We start from the raw sequence: 12,436 nt of genomic DNA on the forward strand, positions 1-12,436 counted from the left end.
GGTTTAACATTATATTATCTGAACCAAAGATGCTCATTACAAAGAAATAATGCTTTGGTAAATCAATGTATTCCCACAAGTGATGCGCACAGTATCCAGGATAAATTAATAACATATTACCTGAGATTGGACAAGTACACAAATAAAGAATAATCTCTGAGTTGAAAAAGCATCTTCCCATATCAGCTACTCATATTCTTTCTTAGACACCGGCAAAGACATTCTGATAGTCATTCTAACAAAGACCATTCTCACATAGGTCTTGTGATCTTCAGCACTACAAAACAAAATTTAAAAAAAATCACATAACAATATTTTTCATCTCATATAGATGAGCAAATGTATGTGATGAAATTAAAATATTAAGATTTCATTATCACATCTTGAATTTTAACTGATTATATGACAGGAAATGGCACAGAACATTCTAATACCAATTCAATTCTAAAATTGAAATTCAAATTTTCATTCTCATCACCAGAATACTATATTCCATTGTTTAACTACTGTTTTGATTTAAATTTGCTGATTGAGTGAAAGGTGGAAACAGGTAACTGCTAATATTTCCTAAAAAACCTGAATTTTTTGAACTAAGGAAAATATATATGGCATATATTACCAGTCACTACATAGTATTCCTCTATCTGCTTATCTATTTTTACTTAAATTTGTAGTTTCAAAGTCTATCAATGTAACATGTATTGTGTTATTGATAAAAATTAAACGTAATGCAGGAGTATTAAGGGTTTATAAATTCTGTAATTTAGTGATAACCTTTGGTTTTGGAAGCTATTTGTTCTACATGCTTTGGTGTCTTAAAGTAAAAAGGAGGTAAACAATAGAAATAAGTGGTATCAGTGAAAGTTTCTCTTTTCAAGGAGAATCAGGATGAATAAGTCTATCTTTTAATATATTATATTTAATATATAACATGACCCCAGTTATAAGCACATCACCTAGTAGGTACTAGAGTATTAAGAAATATTAAATCTATGTTTGACTTTCCAATTTCTTAAATAATAAACTTAAATACCAAAAGACAATCAATATCTTTTTTTTTAGTTTTTAAACTTCAATCTGAAACATGCTCTAGAGCACATTCAATATAGTTGTTGGTATTTCATTCATTTTCAAGGATTTTTTTATTATTATTACTTAGGTATTTCATTTATTACAATCAACCTTTTTTTTTTTTTTTTTTTTTGCTTTTTGGTTCACACCCAGCCGATGCTCAGGGATTATTCCTGGCTCTGCAGGAATTACTCTTGGCTGTGCTTGGGGGACCATATAAGAACCTGGGAATCAAACCCGGGTCAGCCGCGTGCAAGGCAAATGCCCTACCCATTGTGCTATCACTTCAGCCCCGGACAACCAACATCTTTTGATTCTAATTTTAACATTTTTAGAAATAATCTGCCCATTCTTTTAGCTTCACTGCTAACACAATAAATATCTGTTGAAGGATTAAACAAATGAACAAGGGAACAAACATGCCACTCCTCATTGTGAATATGCCATGTCACAAACAGAAGAAAGGTTTGTTTTTTAAAAAAGAGAGAGGAGGGAGCCACCTCTGTTACTTTCTTTTTCCCTCATCTCCTTTCTTTGTCTTCACCCCCTCAACACCCACACGTAGTTCAAGATTAATCCAAAAGAAAAAAAAAATTCTATAGCAGACTGCAGGAGCAGAAGGAGGTATTTGGCCTTGATATTTTTAATATGTGTGCTTGGAAAAAGGAAAAGAAGGATGAGAAAGCAACATACAGGAAACAATTGGAAAATAATATTGGTAGAGGAAATCAGGGACCAAGATGAGCAGGTGTTGATAAGGCGGTTCCTCTCCACTACAATCTTAAAGAGAAGACCAGGGAGTTTGTTGCTTTCAGACATTAAATACGATAGAAAAAGAGCTAAATAAATTGCATTGGAATCCTAGTTTGTGTCAAAAGGTGATAGCTTGGTCAGACATATTCCGAAACCTCCTTATAAAAGTTGCAGGAAGTCAAAGAAGTTGGGCAATTCCTCTGTTTGATTCGATGAGAACCATTTGCTAGAGGAACATATTTTTATTACACTGAGACACATTGATGTGGGAGTTCAGTAAAAAATGATCTTGCAAAGTGGAAAAAAAAACCTTAAAAAGAAAAGGACATCCTTTAGTAAGGAGCAAGAGAATCCATAGCAGAAAAGATGCTGTTTCAAATGCTCAGCTGCCAGAAAAGTGCAGATTATCACCTCGGTTTGCCTGCCACTATCAGCAAATAATAGTTCCACCTCCAGCAGGTTTGAAGTTCACTGTGGTGGTTCACCAACTTTTGGGAGTTCTAATGTAAAAGAATGCATTCAGTATGAAAGTAGGATAAAGATCCTAGGGAACCCCAAGCTCAGTTTCTCTCTTTACTCTTTAATAAACACTAGATGTCCTTGTGTGGTTGTGGTATTGCTTTCATATTTATTTTATTTTACTTAATCACAGTGAGATAGAGTTACAAAATTGTTCATGATTGAGTTTCAGTCATATAATGCTCCAACACCTGTCCCTTCAACCATTGTACATTTTCCATCACAAATGTCTCCAGTTTCCTCTCTTCCCCACTTGCCTCTATGGCAGGCACTTTTCTTTCTCTCTTTCTCTCTCTCTTTCTTTCTTTCTCTTTCTTTATCTCTCTCTTTCTCTCTTTCTTTCTCTCTCCCTTTCTTTCTTTTCTCTTTCTTTCTTTCTTTCTTTCTTTCTTTCTTTCTTTCTTTCTTTCTTTCTTTCTTTCTTTCTTTCTTTCTTTCTTTCTTTCTTTCTTTCTTTCTTTCTTTCTTTCTCTCTTTCTTTCTTTTCCTTCTTTCTTCATTCTTTTTTTCTTTCTCCTCCTCCTTCTCCTCCTCCTCCTCCTTCTCCTCCTCCTTCTTCTCCTTCATCATCATCATCATCTTCTTCTTCATCTTCTTCTTCTTCCTCGACTTCCTTGTCTTCTTCTTCTTTGTCTTCTTCTTCCTCTTTCCTTTTGGGCCTTATGGTTTGCAATACAGATACTGAAAGGTTAGCAGGTTTTATCAATAAATTCCTGTCCAAAATTATCATTTCCAGCTATTATTGGCATTATTTAAGTAGCATAACATACCTTTATTGGAACAATAGTACAAATTCATAGAAATATATATATTAGTGCCCAAACTCAGTCTCTCTTATTTAGTATTTTAATACTAAATATTTGGTATTATTTTGTCGACCTTAGAGAACTAAAACTCCCTGATGTGAAGAGGACCATATGGCCAGGAGTGTTGTCACTTTGCCAGTGATATGCAGTCTCTAGTTTCTCAATGTTTCAGTCCAACAACCACAAGTAACTGGATTCTGTTAATGGCCAAAGAGTTTGAGAATGAATCTCTAGTCTCAGGCAAATATGCAGTTGCAAAACACTGAACAAAAGACTCAAGAAGATTGTACCTGTACTTTAACCCACAGCAATTATGATATAGCAAAAATGTGATGTTTTTATTGACTACATTTATGGCTTGCAATTTACTGGCAGTCTGAAATATAACTCAGAAAATTAGAAGTTTAATTAAATGGCTGGGTATGAGTCAGAACCAAAACCAACTCTTGAATCCCATTTTGGTTGGTACAAAAGCAAACATACTTAACTTTATATTATAGCCTTTCATTTAGATCAATATGATGTATATATTTTAAATTCGGCAGAGCCTGGCAAGCTACCCATGGCATACTCGATATGCCAAAAACAGTAACAACGGTCCTCATTCCCCAAATATACTAGCACACGACAGGGATGAATGGAGATGTTACCAGCACCACCCATAGATCTGATCAAGTCTAAGAAAAACACAAATTTCCTCAACTTGAAAAATACTACTAGCATAACTTGCTCCAAAAATAAAATATCATATTTTAATAATAAATTTCTTAGATGAGAGAAGGTGAAACAGATATAGTTGACTATGTTAAGAAATGGATATAGAGATTGTTACAAAGTTGAGATCACAGAAATGGCAGGGAATTTATCAAAATTTATGAAGAACCTGGCTGGGATGATAACTCAAGTGTTGGCTCATAGCCTAACATGTGCAAAGCCCTAAATTGTCTCCTTGGCATGATGTAGTATTATGTAGCTCCTAGCTTTGCTAGATGTAGTCCTGGTAGATTCTAAGTGTCTGTGGGCCCAGTCTTCAAATATTCACTAACACAAAAATTATTGGCAAGGATCACCTATACCCCTTCACCTTAGCTGACTGTGGACCCTTATAAAATAATATGAAGAATTAAAACTATGAATTGCTTTCTATTTTTAGTAAATTTCCTATATTTATTTATTTACTTATCTGCCTTTCTCTTTCTGCTATCCCTCTATCAGTATGCTATCACCATCTCTGTCACTGTCACTGTCACTGTCATCCCGTTGCTCATTGATGGTCGAGCGGGCACCAGTAACGTCTCTCATTGAGAGACTTATTGTTACTGTTTTTGGCATATCCAATACGCATGGGTAGCTTGCCAGGCTCTGCCATGCGGGCTCTATAGTCTTGCTAGCTTGCCAGGCTCTCTGAGAGGGGCGGAGGAATCGAACTTGGAATGATAGCACAGAGGTTGGGCGTTAGCCTTTCACGCGGCCGACCTGAGTTCGATCACCATCTATTGCCAAGAATTCCATGATGACCAGGTTTGTCTGGTATTAGCCAACTAGAATTTTTGTGACAACACAATTTTAAATTATTAGGTACATTCAACTGATGAGATTAAAGATCAAAACATACTTCCATTCTTAACAAAGTGGGCTGAGCACTGTAGATCATGTTTAAGCCTCTCCTGGATAGGAGAGCAGACACTAAAGAGAAAATAAACATGATGCTTATTAGCACAGTACTGGAATTTCTAGCCACTGTAACATATCACCAAAACATACAATAAAATAAGATCTTAAAGGAAGAATTAAAATTTCATTTCTTTGCACATAACTGATTATCTATATAAAACCAAACTTTACTTAAAATTTATACAAAAGTTAAGCTCTAATAATAGTTCTAATAGTAATAGAACAAGAATTGTAAAAGGGTTAAGCTTTAGAAATCATCTTTCATATTATTGCCAGCTATACAGCTGCATAGCTATATATATAGTTATCTATATTTACAGATATAAAACTAAAACTAGTTTTATATGTACATATATATAACTCAAACTAGTTATGTATCTGTAAATAGGCAGTGCATCAATAGAACAAAATAGAGTACCCAGAAATAAGTCCTCAGAAATGTGACATTTCCCACCAAAGAATTACAGATTCAATGGACAAGAAGTAACCTATTCAATAAATAGTTCTAGGCAATTGGACATTACTAATTAGTCATGAAACAGAATTTCGAACCATTTACTCAATTTTAACTCGATACATATGTAATTCTATTGAAATTTTTTTATTTTTTTTTGGTTTTTGGGTCACACCTGGCGATGCGCAGGGGTTACTCCTGGCTCTGCACTCAGGAATCACTCCTGGCGGTGCTCAGGGGACCATACGCGATGCTGGGATTTGAACCCGGGTCAGCCGCGAGCAAGGCAAACACCCTACCCACTATGCTATCACTCCAGCCCCCACTATTGAAATTTTTATGATGGATGTGTTATGCTAACATTCAACCAAAAAATTATAGACATTTATTCCCTTGTAAACCAGTGTTACTTCAACAAAAAGTATCATAGACTTAAATGTAAAGTGAAAACTCTAAATCTTCTAGATGATTTCATTTTAATGATCAAAATCTAAAATTGCATGTATGCAAATGAAATTAAGAAATAGAATAGTTTACTTTGAATATAATTATAATATTTTAAGCTACTTTGAACAGGTGCATCAGCATGTAAACATTGCAGAGAATGTTAGTAAACCCACTATAAAATAAAAATAGAATAAAATCGTTCTTTGATACTGTAATATTCCAACCAGAATAATATTCCTGGATATATAAGAGATATTTCCCCTTTTTTCATAATTCTTATAAGAAATATTCAAGATGACAGAAATATATCCAACCATGATATACTGATGGCTTGTTCTGACACAGTGAATCTACACAGGAAGAAATATATGAAATCACAGTTGTATCATAGTAAAATAGAATAAAAACATATTATGAAAAGAAATCTAAAATTTGTCAAGTTTGAAAATGTTCGGAATTCATAGATTGTTTTATAGAATTCATATAGCCAAGGAAAATAGTAACTCATATATTGTTTTACAGAATTCACATAGCCCAGACAAACTATATAAGATCTCTTGAAGAGCTGTATAAATGAAAAATCAAGTTTTATTTATTTATTTCTTCCTGAATGGCATTCAGTTATAGTACAGAAAATAGACTTGGAATAAGTGATTCAAATCCCAGTTGTGCTGAGTAGGCACTTTCAAAAGTTTTTGTTAATAATTACAGTTCTTTTATACTTTGTTTCCTTCTTTAAAAAATTAGGTTATCACCTAAATTTCATGTACTTGTGCTGATGTGCAAGGTATGCCAAGAGTGGCACTGGGGGGGGCACTCAATGAATGTTTATTGTAACTATAAAATGTATTGTCATTGATATCGACATAAAATCATAGTTTAAATGTTTTATTTAAAAATCTATTGAGGGACTGGAGAGATAGCCCAATGGATAGAGAGGTTGCCTTGCATACAAGCTGATCTGGGTTGGATCTCTGGGACATCATATGGTATCTAAAACTGGTCAGGAATGATCCCTGATCACAGGGCCAATGTAAGCCCTGAGCATAGCCTGTGCAGCCCCAAAAGAACAACAGCTGCCGCCGCAGCAGCAGCAGCAAAGAGTTTATTATGCAACAAATATAGGTATAATTTTAGCTTTTAATGTTCTTCTCTTTACCCTTGAGTGCTAATTACCTGTGTGCCAATAAGAGGTTAATTCGCGGACAAGAGCAATAGTGCAGCGGGGGTAGTGGGTAGTGCTAGTGAGTTTGCGTTTCAGGAAGCAGACCCTGGTTCCATTTCTAGCATCCTATATGGTTGCTCAAGGACCTCCAGGAATAATTCCTAAGTGCAGAGCCATGCGTATGCCCTTAGGTGTGTCACCAAAACGAATAAAAAAGAGGATTAATACTATGACTTAACTATGTTTCAAGGTAAAAAAACAAAAAAAAATGAATTCCTCAATTATTCTGCTCATCTTAAGTTTCTGATGCCAGTTTTTCTTTTCTGAAATTAGCTTATAACATTTTTATGAGTTATCACTGAAGAACGGCTTCTAAATGACTCAGCATGGATTGCCATCAACGCTCAATGACACTATAGTACCCTTTTCAGTGTCAACACAATGCGTTTGCTAATAATTTTATATTTAGGCAAAATAACAAAATCCTGGCATATTTTTTAATATATAACAACCTCATTAACATTATTTGTATGGGGCCGGAGCCATAGCACAGCGGGTAGGGCGTTTGCCTTGCACGCGGCCGACCTGGGTTCAATTCCCAGCATCCCATATGGTCCCCCAAGCACTGCCAGGAGTAATTCCTGAGTGCAGAGCCAGGAGTAACCCCTGAGCATCGCTGGGTGTGACCCAAAAAGCAAAAAAAAATGATTTGTATCATTAAAATTTGTCTCTTTTAATTGTTTCTTTTTTCATATGTCCTTGCATGGTTTTCAAAAAATTTTTTTATATAGGAAATAGGAAGAGAAGTCCTGATGACTGCTCTGCTCCTTCATTTAATCAATATTAATTAATAATATTAGCTTAGTTAAAAGATATTAAGAAAAATATTGTACTATAATTTGATATTATATTTTGTGTAATTAAACATAAAATTTACCGCATGTTCAACTCTTTTATTACTATATTCTTAGATTTATTTGCTTCTGTTTTAGCTGTAGAAATTTATTGTTGAATCACCGTCAATTTTGTGCCCAATAGCACCAAATATCTCTATCACCCATAATCAATTTTTGAATCTTGAATAATTACTCAGTTGTATCAAATAAGGAGTAAGCTGCTTTTTAAAATCTATTACATAAGATTCAAGAAAATCATCACAAAAATTGGGAGTGCTCATTTTTTTCTGAATCAAAAATGATAAATGAACACCATACTATTATAATCGATAAGTAACTAATTATGGTACCTGCTGTACTCAACTATATTTCCAGCAGATAGGGCTCAAGCAGTACCCATGAAAATGACCATACAATGTTTAATTTTTTGTTTGTTTTAAGTTGGGTTTGTTTTCTGATGAATCAATATTTTCTTGACTCAATAATTATTTTAAAAACTTAATATAAGTCAGAAAGAGCCTATTAGAGAATTTTTTATACAAAAACTTATAGTACTGAGTGATATCAGTTATATACCAATCAAATATCTCTGGAATTTTTAATAAACAGTGGAAACATGACCAAGTAGTTAAGATTAATAAAACTTAATTAAGATGATATGAGAGAATACACCTAATCTCAATTCCATGCTTGTCATTTAAGTTTGGATTAAGAGAGATAACTATGAAATTAAAAAAAATTCAAGTAAAATCAGTGTTGAAAACTAGGAACCAAACTTTGATGAGCAAGGACATTACCAGCAAGAATTGTCACTCCTTGAGCTTCTGTTGATTCTTAGAGAATCAGAACCCAGTTCTCATCTATATTCATACCTTACATGTTCAAAATCTTCTGAATTTGATCCTTGAAATTCAAGCAGTATACTTAACATGGAAAATTGACATATACTTTTCACAAAACGTCATTAACAGCTCACTCAAACTATTAAGTGTCTGATGACACACATTTAAATGTCTCTTCACCGTTTTTAGAATAGAAATTTGCCTTTTATACCACCTCTTGCCATGTAATTTTAAGTCACTTCCAAAGAACTCTTTACTTTGTGCCACCTCAAATGTTACTTGAACTGGAAGATATTTCTCTGTGGTATCTACCATAGAATATTTATTTATTTATTTATTTATTTATTTATTTATTTATTTATTTATTTATTTTGCTTTTTGGGTCACACCCGGAGATGCTCAGAGGTTACTCCTGGCTCTGCAATCAGGAATTACCCCTGGCGGTGCTCAGGGGACCATATGGGATGCTGGGAACCGAACCCGGGTCGGCCGCATGCAAGGCAAACGCCCTACCCGCTGTCCTATTGCACGAGCCCCCATAGAATATTTATAGAACTAAACAAATAATAGAATTTCTTTTCCATATTTGGTCCAGGTTCACATACTGTCTTGCAGAATTCACTTTAGGTACTACTTAACATTTTCTGTCTTCAATCACAGTACTAGGAACTATGATTGGTATACTTATCTAATGAATGTATTTACAAACTCTTGAAGATATATATGGACAAGAATTTTCACTTTTGTTGTCATTTGAATGGGGATGTATGGTTCCTCCCCAGCAGTATTCAGAACTTACTCCTGGCTCTGAATTCAAGGAACCAGATGTGGTGCCAGGGATCAAGTTGGGGTCAGCTACATGCAAGGCAAGTGACATAATCTCTGTACTTAGTCTAGACCCCTCTCTGTTTGATTTGTTACTAGCACAGATTTAGAGAATCAGAAATACTTTCAGTTCTACATTAGGGATAAAGTTATTATGGTACAAAGAAAATCTATCTTCATAGGAAACCCACATCTGGACATGTAAACAAGTGATAGTCTCCTGAATGATCAAACATTCACTACATCAAAACAATAAGAGGAAAGTAAGAAAATCTTATAAATTCTATAAATTTATCATTTACTTACTCTTTTAGTGAATTTGATTTGTACTCATTTCTAAATAAGTTCACCTTCAACTATGAATTTTAATATGTCTCTTGTCTTTAGAATTTTTTCCAATTAATATTTGATCAGTAAACTATGTATAAAATTATGGCACAAAGATCTTTGTAAAATTTGTTTCAAATTCTAGAAAGGAGTTTCAAGCCAGTAAGTATATCCCAAATATTTCATAGCAAGCCCAAAAATATTATTGATGTTCATCATGGAATTTAAATCTAGCCTGATGCTCTTTATTTTTGTTAGATAATTATGATAAGTCTATCAGAAGACTTGGAGTTATAGAGAATCAGTACTCACAAATATGAAACTCATATGGAATTTAACTCCAATGCAGTTAGCTCTTCTATGACTCAACACCAAACAAGAATTTACCAAAGAATCAATAAAATAAATTGCAAAAAAACTGACCCTGTAGATTTCAAAACTTGTATTTCCAAGAAGTAGGGGAAGAGGAAGACTGGGAAGGACATTGGGAGAATGTTGGAAGGGTTTGGTCACTTTGCTGGTGGTGGGTGCAGAAATTTCCTACACTATTCCATAAAGAAGACATTTATAACCATGTTTCAAAAAATGTGATAAAAAATTAAAAGGTTTAGAAAACTTCCAATAAAAAATAAACAAAAATACCAAAAATATAGTATAATACCTTTATTGTGATACTATTGTATCAATCTTAGCTTTATCCCATTGCTTAGTGATTGGGAACATCATTCCCCAAGTATTGGAGATATGTATAACAAATTTGTTTTGAGAGTAATATGACATACAAAATAAGTCTTTAGATCATCTTGAAATGTTATATTTTTGTATATATGCATATATACACATGTGTGTATGTGTGTATGTGTACAGTATTTAATATGTTACAAATACAATAAAGCATAAAATCAATGACAGTAATGGATTTTTGATTTCCCTTGAATTAGTTCAAATATTTTCATATGCATATTAAATTTGTTGATTTTTTCAAGAGCTTCTGATAACCAAAATAATTAAAAAAATATTTGCGTGAATGGGGCTGGAGAGATAGTATAGTAGAGTATAGTATAGTATAGTATAGTATAGTATAGTATAGTATAGTATAGTATAGTATAGTATAGTATAGAGGTCTGATCCTGGCATTCAACTATAGTACCTCAGCACTGGCAGGAGTAATTCCTGAGTGCAAAAGCAAGAGTAATCCCTCAATATTACATGATGTGGCCCCCAATTGGGAAAAAATGAAATAAAAAAGAAAAGAGAAGAGACAATTCCCTGGAGATTTTAAGAAAGGTAGATAACTGTGTTCAACTATGTATGTATCAGTGTTTAAGGTTTAGGTCCAGCCAAGACACTAACTGTCTAAGAAAAATAAAAAAGATTCATCTGTACTACTGAAAGATGATACAAGAATTAATCTTTGTTTTTAAAGGAATATAAAACAGGCACTTCAGCATATGAGGCACAGGTTGGCACTGCATCTGCTGCTTCCCATTGCTCTTTCCTTTTATAAGATATTTCACCACAGCAAATAAAGATTGGGGACAGTGAAGGAAGAACAAGTGGTGCGTAGTGCTAAAGTTTTAGTCATACATGTTCTTACTTTAGAGACAAAGAACTGAGGCTGCCAAAAATCATAACAAGAAAATGCCTTCTAAATGGACCTGGAAAGATATAGATGAAATCAATTTTGAGCAGCAGCTGAATTTACTTTGCATAATATACTATTCAAAATACAGCTTGTCAATCATATAAGTTAACTAAAACCCGGGAGAGAGATGTAATTATTTTTTTCAAAAAGGGTGAAGTCCACACCTAAATTCCATGAAGACCATATAAACTGATATGCTGGAGGTAGGAGATAATTTTGTTTCTTTAAAAAAAAATGGTTTTCTTTTACTCTTTTAAGTCACAGTAGCAATTCCAGATGAGTCTTAGTGTCTCATTTGGTTCAGATTTCCTCTAGTAATAATACCAATAAGATCAGTAAAACAGGATTAAAGCCCAAGCTAAAGACACTATTTCAATTAAATTGTTCCTTTGAAGTACCTATATCCTTTCAAAGTAACTTTTTAAGTTACTGGGAATTAGAGTTTTAATATAAATGGGGTAGGAGTCAGAGCGAGGAAGAAACAGAATCTATTCATAGCAGAAAATGTTAAATAACACATGTCTAGGATTTTAAAAATGTGCATTTTTTCCACATTGCCATATCTAATAATCATTTTAATTATACATAGGAGAAATTTCTTCACCACAGTCATGCAGGAAAAATGGTATGTAAAGTCACCACTAAATTGGTTTAATGTACGTATTTTATTCATACTTTAAGGTATGGTTTGGTCAATGACATAAAAATCACTGAACCAAAGGTATCTTCTAGAAAATAGGGTATTATGACAGATGAGAAATTATTATAGTTTTATTTTTATTAAGAAAATAGTTTAAAATAAACTTTGTGTGATGATGGGGTGCCTTTAGTTTATTCTTAGAATCCCAGGATTCAGGGAGATGGAAGAGTAACAAAGGTGAATTGTATGGTGCCTGGACCTGGAAGACTGCCGGGTGACACATTGCTCCACTGCAGTCATCCTTCCAAGGTCAAAGTAAAAGCACTGACATTGAATTGCATCTTGGCAATATATATCAACCACCTCATTCTT

Source organism: Sorex araneus, chromosome 6 (genome assembly GCF_027595985.1).
Source record: "Sorex araneus isolate mSorAra2 chromosome 6, mSorAra2.pri, whole genome shotgun sequence".
Classification (NCBI taxonomy): domain Eukaryota; kingdom Metazoa; phylum Chordata; class Mammalia; order Eulipotyphla; family Soricidae; genus Sorex; species Sorex araneus.